Source organism: Amblyraja radiata, chromosome 5 (assembly GCF_010909765.2).
Source record: "Amblyraja radiata isolate CabotCenter1 chromosome 5, sAmbRad1.1.pri, whole genome shotgun sequence".
Taxonomy (NCBI): domain Eukaryota; kingdom Metazoa; phylum Chordata; class Chondrichthyes; order Rajiformes; family Rajidae; genus Amblyraja; species Amblyraja radiata.
Window position 1 is genome coordinate 55,988,589 of NC_045960.1, and position 14,049 is coordinate 56,002,637.

Below are 14,049 nucleotides of genomic sequence, written 5' to 3' on the forward strand. Positions count from 1 at the left end.
ATGGGTCCAGAGGTAATGTTGAGTACTTCCATATGATGGGTTCAAACCCGTTTGTTAGGCTGAAATGTACCCTGGAATTATCTTGGCAAACTCTGGCAAAGTATGATTCTATGAATAGAATCAATTCAGGTTGATTATTATTGATGACCGTTACCATTCTGTTCCTTTTCAAACAACCATCAATAATAATGTCAGAAGTATAATGTAAGATTACATAGACATCAAGGAAAGACAGAAGAACAGAATTGTTATGGTCGCCAAAATTACTTCAGTTATCTTTCTACACATTTAGGGCTGTCTATTACTGTATGAATTAAATTATTAAATTAACAAGTAGTTTTCATTAGCCAATGTAATTGCACCAATTTACCTGACATTAAACCCAGCCTCTTCAGAAATGAGGACCAGAGGGAAAATTGAAGCTTCTCTTCTTTCCACCTAGTGCAATTACAAGCAGGTGTTGCAAGGATTAGGTTAACGACCAGTTTCTTCCCTATTCTCTCATGCCAGTAATCCAGGATATTTATATTGTGCACTCATCCAAACCCCACATTCTCTTTTAATAGGCAGTCTCAAGCAATGCTTCGTGTGGGGTTTGGTTTGGCAGCATTAACAGTTAAAATCATATTCCCAAGAGATTCTACAATACAAACAGCTTTCTAAAGATGCAGATCCTGTTCCATAATTTCCTACTTGTGCTAATCGAAAAGTGAAAAGACAAAGGAACAAGAAATTAAAAAAAGAATGCTGCTTTGTTCTACCCTCTCAGACCACCATCTTTCTCAAAGTGAGTGGATAATGTGTCACTAATTGACCTTCTATTAGCCACTCGGTTTCTTCATCCCCACTCGACTCCAGCTGATTAACAAAGCAAACTATTAGGACAACTCATTCACAAGGATAAAGGTTTCACCACACCAACATTTTCAAATATTTACAGGAAAAATATAAACATACAAGCTGAAAACAAAGACGACTGTCAAAGTTGTCACTTTTACTTTCCAGTCTATACGGTAGAGTGGTCTAACACCAAACTCAAAAATGGACAAGCTGCAAAATACAATGACCATCTCGCCATTCAAAGCTGGCCATTTCAGTGAATTAAATGTATTTCAGTGCTACAAGAGAGGATTAAAAGAATAATTCAATATTTGAATGTACAACACTAAACTTAGTGTTTTATGCTTTATTAAGAAGACATGCACCGTATCAACCAGAACAGTATTTCCCAGGAGGCAATTAAATGTAATAATGCTGCTGCGTTTCTCAGCTGCAAAGAATGAAAGCAGTCCAACTATACTGCCTGACTACACTGGTTTGAAGGGTCTTAACCCAAAAAAACACCTATTCCTTTTCTCCAGAGATGCTGCCTGTCCCGCTGAGTTATTTCAGCTTCTTGTGTCTATCTTCGGTTTAAACCAGCATCTGCAGTTCCTTCCTACAAAGCCACATCATTCATGCTCTTTAATAAATAACTCAAGACTGACCACAGCTTTCACATCAGATTTCTCCCTCTCCATTCTCAATTCTAATGAAAAGCACAAGTTGGTAGATGTGTGCATTACATCTATATTTCAACAATTTCACAGAATAGCCATACTGCAGGCTACATAAAAAGGTTAACGCATAGATGCACTTGTGTATAGGTGTGAAGCTCCACCCTGGTTCAAATTTGTTTTAAGAACCCTACTAGGGATGATAAAAGCCACAATGTGCATATAGCTGCAAACTTGTGGCTTTTAAAAATGAAGTTTACAAAAGTGCAGTTAGATAAATAGAAACACATCAGTTATTGTCCATTTAATTTATGTGTAAAGGCAGCTTAATGCTGAAAACAGAAAATGTTTCCCTTATCAGTTGCACAAATTCATTGCATATTAAGGTAATGAAACACTTTATGTTTCCTGTTTGAAATTGCTTCAGGCGGGACACTTTTGCCCATAGTAACACAGGTTTACCAATCCTCCCAGTACAATGTTCGAAAACTGTCAAAATATAATTGCTGCTCCTTAACGCAGTAGCATGCAAACTTCTCCCACACAAGATGTGCCGTTACAACACAAACAGGTTCTGTGAATTCTATTAATGCAAATCCTTTTCTTAAAAAATACTGCTAACAATACAGGGCTCGAAATTCACGGTTGCCCGGGTGCCAATGACCACTCAAACTGCCGCCGGGCAACCTAAACGGCGAGTCATTTTGCCTGGCTTGGCAACTTGGTTTATACCGAAGATAGACACACAAAAACTGGAGTAACTCTGCGGGTCCGGCAGCATCTCTGGAGAAAAGGAACGTGACGTTTTGTGTCGGCGACGGTTGTGGGAAAGATGCTAAGTGTGGCGTGACGGAGGGTCGGAGCTAAAGACGGGCAGCAGCGGCGACGGCTCCATCTCCTCCTCCCGCACCCCGCCCCGCCCGGCGTGTTAGCGGCAGCTGCTGCCACTCCGCCAACGGCTCTTTCAAAACAGACCCTTGGAGGAGGGAGGTGTCGGTCAGAGGCGGAAGTAGAGTAGGGGTAGGGGTAGGGAGGAGGGGGTGATTGGAGGAGGGAGACGAACCAAAACACTCTCGGCAGACCTGCACCGCAGCCAGGATCGATCCTGGTGTCCGGCGCTGCAATCGCTGGACCATCCCCGTCCCCACTCGAGAGCCTCCACACGCCCGGGGATGGCCAGAGGCGTCGGGAGTCAGACGGGCGCGGCGCCCCCAGCCAGCGCAAAACCCAGCTCAGCTCAGCCTGTCCCGCCAGGTTAACCAGCAGCCATGTGTGGATTGAGACGGGGCTGTAGGCGAGACAGGCAGCTGAGCTGCATTTAGCGCTGGATTGAGCTGAAATTACCGTTCACAGAAGCCGCGCGCGCGTGCGTGCGTGCGTGTGTGCGTGCGCGCGCGCATGCACGCGCGGCCGCCAAGATATTCTGTCCGCGGTCCCCTCCATATTTTGGTTGCGATTTCTGTGCCTGACATGTGTTGTATGAGGAGCGCTGACCTTCCTTCCCACCTCCTCTGCCCCTTCCTCTCTCTCTCTCTCTCTCTCATACGCCCCCCTCCACTCCCCTTATCCTGAGAGCCCTCCTCTTCATCCCGCACTGATCCCCATTCCTGTCTCTATTCAGTCCTCACTGACATCCCCTGTGCTCTCCTTCCCCCCCCCCCCCCGAACGTACAGTCCTCCACTCACTCTGCAACAACCCAGACTGGGTGATCAAACTTGCCGACAAGGGAGGTGCCGTGGAAGTCTAGCGCGCTGATCTCTATAAGGTTGAGGCCACGCGCTAACTCTCAGACACCTCCTCCTACTTATCCTTGGACAATGACCCCACAGACGAGCACCAGGCCACTATCTCTAACACTATCACTGACTTCATCACTTCCTGCCCTCCCAAGTCTCCAACCTCATCGTTCCCCAGCCCCGCACAGCCCGATTTTACCTTCTCCCCAAAATCCACAAACCTGACTGTCCTGGCAGACCCATTGCTTCTGCCTGTTCGTGTACTACTGAACTTATTTCCACATACCTCGACTCCATCCTATCCCCCATGGTTAAATCCCTCCCTACCTATGTCCAAGACACACTCTTCGCCTACTCCATGACTTCCGCTTTCCAGGCCGCCATTCCCTCTTCGCCTTCACCATGGATGTCCAGTCACTCTACACCTCCATCCCCCACCAGGAGTCTTACATCGTGGAGCTGGCGGCGGCCTCCAACCGGAACCAATCTGAGGGCTCCAGTCGCGGAGCCTGCGGACTCACCATCGCGGAGCTGGCCGACTTTGGAACGGGGAGAGCTGTGGTGGCGCGATGCTGCAACCCGACTTCGGAACTTCGGAGGCTCCGGCCGCAGGCCCAGTGGACAGGAACATCGGGAGCTAGCCTAATTTGAGACTAAATATAAGCTGTAAGCTAGCCCAGAAGCCAATTTAATATCTTCTTATATTTTAACTAAAATTCGGCTTCATCAGCAGGACACTGGTGGGAGACCGCATTTCGGAGCTCCCGCAACGGCAACTTCTCCCGCTGGAATCGCGGGGTTTAAATGATTCGGAGCGGGTCCTAAAATCGCCCGGCACAGCTTAAACGGCCGCGGGATTTACCATCGCCCGCCGGGGGCTTTAACATCGTGACCCCAAGTCGCCGCGACGCTGCAGTTGGACTGCTGGACCGCGAGAGAAGAACAAAGGGAAGAGATAAGACTTTTGCCTTCCATCACAGTGAGGTGGTGTTGGAGTTTCACTGTGATGGATGTTTGCGTAAATTGTGTTAAGTGTGTGTCTTGGTTTTTTTTTTGTAATGTCATGACTGTGGGAATGAAATTTTGTTTAAACCTTGTCTGTTTGAATGACAATAAAAGGCATTCTATTCTATTCCATGCCCTCTGTTTCTTCCTCGACTGCAGAACCAACCAATCCCCATCTACTGATACTCTCCTCCGCCTAGCGAAGCTGGTCCTTACCAGGGCTCGAAATTAACGGTTGCCCGGGTGCCAATGGCAACCTAAAATTCCGCCAGGCCATTTTGCCCGGCTTGGCAAGCACCCGGGACACCTATTGTTCAACTCTGAGCGGGGCCCCCCTCTCTATCTCTCTCTGTCATTCTCCGTCTCCGCCCGCCACCCGTGTCTCCGCTTGCTCCTCATCCGCCTGCACATGCGCACAACCACAGTCAGCGCATCATCGGGGTGGCACACGCGCAACTGGTCGGTGCCGGACACTTTCCCCCTCCCTTTGCATTGTGGGAGTTCTGGCCGCCAGTGCTGTCCGGGCGCCGCCTCGCCCCGACCGCTGAAAACCAACACAGAATCACTCCCTGGAGCTGGAGTAACTCCCTGGAGTATCTCTTGCTTCTTGGTTTCCTGGTCCTCCAAAAATATTCCAAATGGAATTTAAACCGGAGTGGACCCTTCATGACCAAACTCCAAAAAATAACAGCCTATTGCACTTTATCTGTTTATTTATTGTGTTTATATATGGTCTATGGTATATAGACACACTGAACTTTTATCTCCTGTTCTGTATGATGTTTACATATTCTGTTGTGCTGCAGCAAGCAAGAATTTCATTGTCCTATCTGGGACACATGACAATAAAACTCTCTTGACTCTTGACTTGGACTTAAGCAAAAAAGGATTCTTGGGAAAAAAGAGCTACCTTAAATTTAGTTGCGTATGGTTGGGTAACTATGGTAGGGTGAAGACTATTCCATGCTTTAATTGTGCGGGGGAACTCCATGGAGCAGCCAGCATCTATGGATAGAAGAAATTGGGTGACGTTTCAGGTAGAGACCCTTCTTTAGATTTCCTCTGGTTTTAGTGATTTTAGTTTAATTTAATGATACAGCGTGGAAACAGACCCTTCGGCCAATGTCGACCACTGATCACCCGTACACTAGTTCTTTCCCACACATTAGCGACGCAAGTCAAGAGTGTTTTATTCTCTCACATCCCAGTTAGAACAATGAAATCCTTACTTGCAGCAGCACAACAGAATATGTAAACATAGTACTCTGTAAACAATGTTATAAACGACAAAACAAAACAGTGCATATTTATATATGAATATATAAATATATGAAGAGTGTGTGTGATATATATATATATACACACACATACATATGCATATACACACAATTTCCTGGGATTAATAAAGTTCTATCGTATAGTATCGTGTGTGTAGGAAGGAAGGAACTGAAGATAGACACAAAAAGCTGGAGTAACTCAACAGGTCAGACAGAATCTCTGGACACAAGGAAAATATTACATTTTGGTTTGGGTCTGAAAAAGGTTCCTGCACACCTTTGGAATGAGGAAGGAAACAAGAGCACCCAGGTTTTTTTAGTAACCAAAGTTATCAACGTATACATTTTTGAGTGTTGGAAAACAAAATATAGTGGCACAGCTGGTGGACTTGCTGCCTCACATGCCAGAGATCTGTGTTCGATCCTGTCCTCGGGCACTGTGTGTTGAATTTGCACATTCTCCCTGCAAGCGTGTGGGTTTCCTCCCACATCCCAAAGACGCATTGGCTTTGTAGGTTAACTTGTCCCTGTAAAATTGCCCCTAATGTGTAGGGATTGGGTGAGGAAAGTGGGATAACAGAACTTGTGTGAATGGGTAGACAAAAATGCTGGAGAAACTCAGCGGATGAGGCAGCATCTATGGAGCGAAGGAAATAGGCGACGTTTCGGGTCGAGACCCTTCTTCAGACTGATGTGAGGGTGGGGAAGAAGAAAGAAAGAGACGGAGACTGAGGGAGAGCTGGGAAGGGGAGGAGAAAGCAAGGACTACCTGAAATTGGAGGTCAATGTGCATACCGCTGGGGTGTAAACTGCCCAAGCGAAATATGAGGTGCTGCTCCTCCAATTTACAGTGGGCCTCACTCTGGCCATGGAGGAGGCCCAGGACAGAAAGGTCCGATTCAGAATGGGAGGGGGAATTGAAGTGCTGAGCCACCGGGAGGTCAGGTTGGTTATTGCGAACCGAGTGGAGGTGTTGGGCTAAGCGATCGCCAAGCCTACACTTGGTCTCACCAATGTAGAGCAGCTGACACCTCGAGCAGCGGATGCAATAGATGAGGTTGGAGGAGGTGCAGGTGAACCTCTGCCGTACCTCTCTTTGTAGGGTATGTTGAACAATCTTTGTTCGAGGCATACCATGGCCCTATCTCCAAACTCTACTTCCACTACATCGACAACTGCATTGGTGCTACCTCCTGCACCCATACACAACTCACTGACTTCATTCATTTCGTCACTAACTTCCATCCTGCATTCAAATGCACCTGGACCATTTCAGACATTTCCCTACCATTTCTAGACCTCACTATCTCCATCGCAGGGGATAGACTATGAACATTGACCTCTAATTTCAGGTAGTCCTGGCTTTCTCCTCCCCTTCCCAGCTCTCCCTCAGCCCTCTGTCTCCGCCTCTTCCTTTCTTCTTCCCGCCCCCCCCCCCCACATCAGTCTGAAGAAGGGTCTCAACCCGAAACGTTGCCCATTTCCTTCGCTCCATAGATGCTGCCTCACCCACTGAGTTTCTCCAGCATTTTTGTCTACCTTTGAGATTCTTGCCATGTCTTTCAGAAATAACACAAGTACAGGTGCACAACCTTTTATCCGAAGATCCAAATAACGAAAACCTCCGAATAGCGGACATTTTTTCGGTCCTTGAAGAAAGGTCCTTGAAAACGTTCACCGAGGGCGGCCCGCAGAGGTGACAGCGGAACCTCCGGTCAGTCCTCGAAGAAAGGGGAACTAAATCCCCATTCATAAAAGAGAAGGTGAGGGTATATTGCGCGGGAGGGTTAATAATTGACAATATGCTGCTGCCTGCCCGCTGAGTTAAAAAGTTCCCACGGTAGCATGATACACAGTGTATCGTGAGTCTTGCGTGGGAACTTTTTAACTCAGCGGGCAGGCAGCAGCAGATTGTCGCTGCCTTCAGTTTCACCCCACCTACACCCCTCTGCTTCCCGGCCATGTGTGTGACCCCTTCCCTCCTCTCTCCAGCTCCCCGCCCATTGCACCGGTGCGGGGGCTTTGCACTGTCTTCATGTCGGCGATGCTAGCAGGTCAGTGCCAGTCACCGGAGACGTCAGGACCAACGGGACACCGACCCCCAGGCCCACTGCAAGCACGGAGATCCCAGAGACCCACAGCCAGCAGCAGCCCAGCCCCGTTCCAACTCCAGAGGAAAACTGCAAACTGGCCGGAGACATCAGGACCACCAGAAGCCGCTCCCCGATGGGCTGCTACGGCGACAAGTGGCAGTTCGCCCACAGCCCCCTCATCGGGACACCGACCCCCAGGCCCATTGCAAGCACGGAGATCCTAGATCAGCAACTCCAGCCCAGCCCCGCTCCAACTCCAGAGGAACACGTAGGGGCAGAAGCTGATGGTGTGCAAGGTACGTCTTGTTCTTGGGGTCGCGCAGCTCGGGCTGTGGGCGAACTGCCACTTGTCGCCGTAGCGGCCCATCGGGGAGCGGATTCCTCTGGAGTTGGAGGGGGAAGGGGGTATTGTGCTGTTTGATCGCTGCCTGCTATCCCAGGGACAGGGAGACAGGACGTTCACCGAGGGCGGCCCGCAGAGGTGACAGCGGAACCTCCGGTCGGTCCTGGAAGAAAGGGGAACTAAATCCCCTTCATAAAAGAGAAGTGGAGGGTATATTGCCCGGGAGGGTATATCGGCTACCTGGAAGAAACCGGACATTTTTTCCAGGATGTCGTCTGCTCACCAAAGCTCACGTTTGGCGCCAAACGCACGTCGCCTCTGCTGCACACGGATATAAGAGTGTGAAAATGTCGCCTTTGGCCGCCTAAGGGCATGTAGCCCCGCTAGGGTGACATGAGTGCGAGAGGTGATTCAATGCTGCGGTCACATTTATAAATTCAGGAATTCATTCAACACACTGCATTTCATACAGACATTTATTCTGCAAGAAAAAACTACATTGAAGACTCAAACTCGCGACCGAGGAACTGCCGGGATCAAGGCGCAAACTCGCGACCTTGCGCATATGAGCCGAGCACTCTACCACTGAGCCAGCCATTAAAATCTACGCTAAAAAAATTCCATTCCGAAGACCGACAAATTCCGAATTACGAAAAGTGTCTGGTCCCAAGGCTTTCGGATAAAAGGTTGTGCACCTGTATAAGGAAGTGACAATGCAAGAAAGAGAAGTCACTCCAGCCAAAGCCTTCCTACGTGTGGACAACAACATCATCTTCTACCTGGACTCACTGCCCATCCAACGATCACTGTTTGTTTAGTGTAAAGACACAGCATGGAAGCAGGTTCTTCAGGGCATCGTCCATGCCAACCATCACTCACCTGTTTATACTAGTTCTATGTTTTCACACTTTCTCATCCACTAGTAGGGAGTACTCAAGGTTAGAAAATGGGAAATACCTCAGAAGACACCTGCTACAGTTGGACTAATAGGTTTATTGGTTGAAAGCACATTAACTGTAGCCAACTAAATTGATATGTTTTGCTCAAACTGCAGCAATTTACACTGACAGCTGCAGAGAAATACACACCCTTGCTTTACTACCTCTGCCAACAAACAAAGTGCTAGCCAGCTAAGAAGCACCTTTAGGACAAAGGAGTCCTATTTTGGGCCTCCATACAGAAGCTACAATTCTTCTACTCAGCAGCTACGCAGCCCACTTAAAAGTGAAGATAAACCTCCTCCATGGCCAGATTGAGGCTCACCGCAAATTGGAAGAACAGCACCTCATATTTCGCTTGGGTAGTTTACACCCCAGCGTAATGAACATTGGCTTCTTCAATTTCAGGTAGTCCTTGCTTGCTCCCTCCTTCCCCTCCCATTCCCAGCTATCCCACAGCCTACTGCCTCCGCCTCTTCCTTTCTTTTTCCGCCCCCACCCCCGGACATCAGTCCTAAAAAGGGTCTCATCCGAAATGTCGTCTATTCTTTCGCTCCACAGATGTTGCCTCACCCGCTGATTTTCTCCAGTTTTTTTGTCTACCACCCATTCACACAAGTTCTGTTATCCCACTCTCCTCACCCGCTCCCTACACATTAGGGGCAATTTTACAGAGACAAGTTAACCTGCAAAGTTAATCCCAAGATACACAAGATTGCTGGAGAAACTCAGCGGGTGCAGCAGCATCTATGGAGTGAAGGAAATAGGCGACGTTTCGGGCCGAAACCCTTCTTCAGACTGATGGGGGGTGGGGGGGAGAAGGAAGGAAAAGGGGAGGAGGAGGAGCCCGAGGGCGGGCGGATGGGAGGGTGGGAGGAGACAGCTAGAGGGTTAAGGAAGGGGAGGAGACAGCAAGGGCTAGCAAAATTGGGAGAATTCAATGTTAATGCCATCCGGACGCAAGGTCCCCAGGCGGAATATGAGGTGCTGTTCCTCCAATTTCCGCTGTTGCTCACTCTGGCAATGGAGGAGACCCAGGACAGAGAGGTCGGATTGGGAATGGGAGGGGGAGTTGAAGTGCTGAGCCACCGGGAGTTCAGGTAGGTTATTGCGGACTGAGCGGAGGTGTTCGGCGAAACGATCGCCCAACCTCCGCATAGTCTCCCCGATGTAAATCAGCTGACATCTAGAGCAGCGGATGCAGTAGATGAGGTTGGAGGAGATACAGGTGAACCTTTGTCGCACCTGGAACGACTGCTTGGGTCCTTGAATGGAGTCGAGGGGGGAGGTGAAGGGACAGGTGTTGCATTTCTTGCGGTTGCAACGGAAAGTGCCCGGGGAGGGGGTGGTGCGGGAGGGAAGGGAAGAATTGACGAGGGAGTTGCGGAGGGAGCGGTCTTTGCGGAAGGCAGACATGGGGGGAGATGGGAAGATGTGGCGAGTGGTGGGGTCACGTTGGAGGTGGCGGAAATGGCAGAGGACTATGTGTTGTATTTGCCGGCTGGTGGGGTGAAAGGTGAGGACCAGAGGGACTCTGCCCTTGTTGCGAGTGCGGGGATGGGGAGAGAGAGCAGTGTTACGGGGTATGGATGAGACCCTGGTGTGAGCTTAATCTATGGCATGCACTAGATGTCAGCTGATTTACATCGGGGAGACTAAGCGGAGGTTGGGCGATCGTTTCGCCGAACACCTCCGCTCAGTCCGCAATAACCTACCTGAACTCCCGGTGGCTCAGCACTTCAACTCCCCCTCCCATTCCCAATCCGACCTCTCTGTCCTGGGTCTCCTCCATTGCCAGAGTGAGCAACAGCGGAAATTGGAGGAACAGCACCTCATATTCCGCCTGGGGACCTTGCGTCCGGATGGCATTAACATTGAATTCTCCCAATTTTGCTAGCCCTTGCTGTCTCCTCCCCTTCCTTAACCCTCTAGCTGTCTCCTCCCACCCTCCCATCCGCCCGCCCTCGGGCTCCTCCTCCTCCCCTTTTCCTTCCTTCTCCCCCCCACCCCCCATCAGTCTGAAGAAGGGTTTCGGCCCGAAACGTCGCCTATTTCCTTCGCTCCACAGATGCTGCTGCACCCGCTGAGTTTCTCCAGCAATTTTGTGTACCTTCGATCTTCCAGCATCTGCAGTTCCTTCTTGAACAAGTTAATCCCAATGCGTCTTTGGGTTGTGCGAGGAAACCCACACTCTTACAGGGAGAATGTGCAAATTGAACACAGAAAGTGCCGGAGGACAGGATCGAACACAGATCTCGGGCGTGTGAGGCAGCAAGTCTACCAGCTGTGCCACTATATTTTGTTTATCCAACACACACAAAATTATACTTTGATAACTTTGGTTACTAAAAAAAGAAATTATCCATTTTCAGTCTTAAATCTCTAAATGACGCGATCTATAATTAGATTTTCCATCGCACAAAAATTAAGTGCATTAATAGAAAAGTAATATCAAAATCTTAAAGAGACAAGTGATACAAAACAACCACGCGACGCAGCCCATGAGTCACGGAACAGAAACACTCTGGAGACTGCGAACAATCTGAAGATGTACACATGCTTCCAAATACATAACGAAAACAAACGCATTGAAAACATTGTAATGCGTGTAATAATTATCGCAGTTAATCCTTACCCATCTGCTAAAGTGGGCTTGAAACAAAACGTTTGCTTACACGAACGATAAGCTTCTGAAAAAAATGCGCGAACTGCTGCACAATATCGACCACGAGAACTGCAAAATGATGAGCTTTAAAAAATGTAATATTTCACAAAACCCGTCACAATAACAAAAACTTTCTCTGCAAAATGTTTCTGCAAGTCGCTCGAGCCTGGAAGTGGGCGAGGCAACGACAGACGCGGCACTTTGAAACCCAACAGATTGTCATGCAGCTGCTGCACCACCTCCAGCCAACAACACCGTTACACTGCAAGAAGCGAAATGACACAAAACAAGGAGAAATTAATCTTGAGGCTGCTTTTCTCCCTTAGCCCAACTTAGACGAGATGATTACCCCCCCTCCCCCTCTTTATCGGGGCGAGAACAGTTTTCCACTCTTCACTGTTTGGCAATTCAACGCACGGAATCACAGATCTTTCAAGTGGGGGTGGGGATACAGGAAGGAGAAAATAATCACAATCCAGTCTACACCGAGGCAAAATCTCTGGAAAGATTTTTTTTAAAGAAAAATCACGGATCTCAACGCAAAATGGCGCCGCGGCTCTTGGGACGGATCCCCAGCGGGTGGCGAGACCCCCGGCACGCTGGCTCTCTCTCGGGGGCTCTCTCTGCTGCCCCGCCGTGTGCTGGCCTTACCTACTCGGCGCTGCCGTGCCCCGGGCACCCACCCCTCTGCTGGTGGTGGTGCTAGTGCTGCCGCTGTTGTTGCCGCTGCCCGCGGTGATGCGGGGAGAGCACTGGAGCCGCCGGTAAACACCGCCCCCCCAGCGCCGCGCTTGAAATTTCCCTCGCGCTGAACTGATGCCCTGAGATCTTTGGTTTCCACAGGGCGGGGGGTGGGGGAGGGGGCGGGGCTAGGAATATTAGCATGTCATGCCGTCATCACACGCAGTCCCGCCTCCCGGTGATTGACAGGCCAATAGGTTGACAGATGGTTGTCATGACCCTCCTCCAATCGACGAACATGCCACGGCCCCAGATGATTACTTCCCGCCTGCCATTGATTGTCATGTCCCGCCTCCGGATGATTGATAGACCTCGCATCCAATGGATAGAATGGTCCCGCCTCCAATCCAATAGCGTGTCCCGCCTCCGCTTGATTGACTGATGCGCATCCAATGAGAGGACACGTCCCGATTTGCCGCCCTCATTCATATCTACATCCCCCCCTCCCCCTTTCTTCAAAGCATCTTCCTTCTGCCCTGTCGCACCATGTTATTTGCTAGATGGCTGAATGCCCCTTGGCAAAAGCTGCATCGTCCCATGGCTCCTGGCCCGATGATTATTGGCTCCCTTCCATCTGCCATCATAGTCTGTTGTATGGCTCCAACGCCATCATAAAATTTGCCGTGGCACCACGGTGATCAGGGACAACAACGAATCAGCCTATAGGGAGGAGGTCCAGAACCTGGCAGCCTGGTGTACCAATAATAACCTCGTCCTCAACTCAAAGAAGACGAAGGAAATCATCGTTGACTTCAGGAAGACCAGAGGTGGCAGACATACCCCCATCCACATAAACGGGACTGAGGTGGAGCGCGTCTCCAACTACAAATTCATTGGGGTACACATCTCAGAGGATCTGTCCTGGTCCCTCAATACCACCAAACTGATCAAAAAGGCGCAGCAGCGCCTTTACTTTCTGAGGAGGCTTAAGAAAGTTCACTTGTCCCCTCAGATCCTGTCCAACTTCTACTGCTGTACCATCGAAAGCATCCTGACCACTGCTTCACGGTATGGTACAGCAGCTGCACCACAGCTGACAGGAAGGCACTGCAACGGGTGGTGAAAACCGCTCAGCACATCATCGGTGCCCCGCTCCCTGCCATGGCTGCCCTTCACCGCACACGGTGTCTGAGACGGGCTGGGAAAATCATCAAGGACCCCTCTCACCCTAACCATGGACTATTTGCCCTCCTCCCATCGGGGAGGCGGTACAGGAACCTCAGGTCTCGCACAAGCAGGCTGAGGAACAGCTTTTTCAATAACACCATTACACTGCTGAACTCAGTCCCGTCGCTAGCTATCTTTTATACTGTCCCATTTGTGTACATTTATTTGCCTATGTACCAGTTTAATTCATCCACAGTGCACACATTGTTTAACCAGTATTTTTATTTCTACTATCTTGCACTATGACCAGACGCTAAACTGCATTTCATTGTACCTGTACTTGTATTTGTGCAATGACATTAAAGTTGAATTGAATTGAATTGAATTGAAGGATCTTGCCCCGAAACGTCACCTATTCCTTCGCTCCATTGATGCTGCCTCACCCGCTGAGTTTCTGCAGCATTTCTATCTACCTTTTATAGTCTGTTGTCAACTTTGCACCTTCTGATTGGCCCGTGTCCCTGTCAATTGAAGAAAAATGGTGGCAGAGCGACCAGAGATGCGATCCGGAAAATAATTGCATCTCCAGCAAGGTAAGAAACTGAAAAAAAATGACCCCCGACCCCCACATAACCGGAGAACATTTA

The 14,049-nt window shown here is 49.3% G+C and overlaps 1 protein-coding gene across 19 annotated transcripts in view; it reads right to left on the reverse strand.

Annotated features, from left to right (window-relative positions):
• The window catches only part of epb41l2 (erythrocyte membrane protein band 4.1 like 2), a 122,839-nt gene extending 110,438 nt beyond the window's left edge, over positions 1–12,401 (reverse strand). For 6 of the 19 annotated variants that reach the window (XM_033021271.1, XM_033021268.1, XM_033021266.1 and 3 more), the window contains exon 1: positions 12,206–12,399. The gene's annotated coding sequence lies outside the window, so the exon portion shown is untranslated. Of the gene's footprint in view, positions 1–11,524; positions 11,734–12,083; positions 12,162–12,205 lie in introns of those variants that run through there. The other 13 variants (XM_033021259.1, XM_033021261.1, XM_033021274.1 and 10 more) reach the window with 6 other exon arrangements.
• Positions 12,402–14,049: the final 1,648 nt, after the last annotated feature.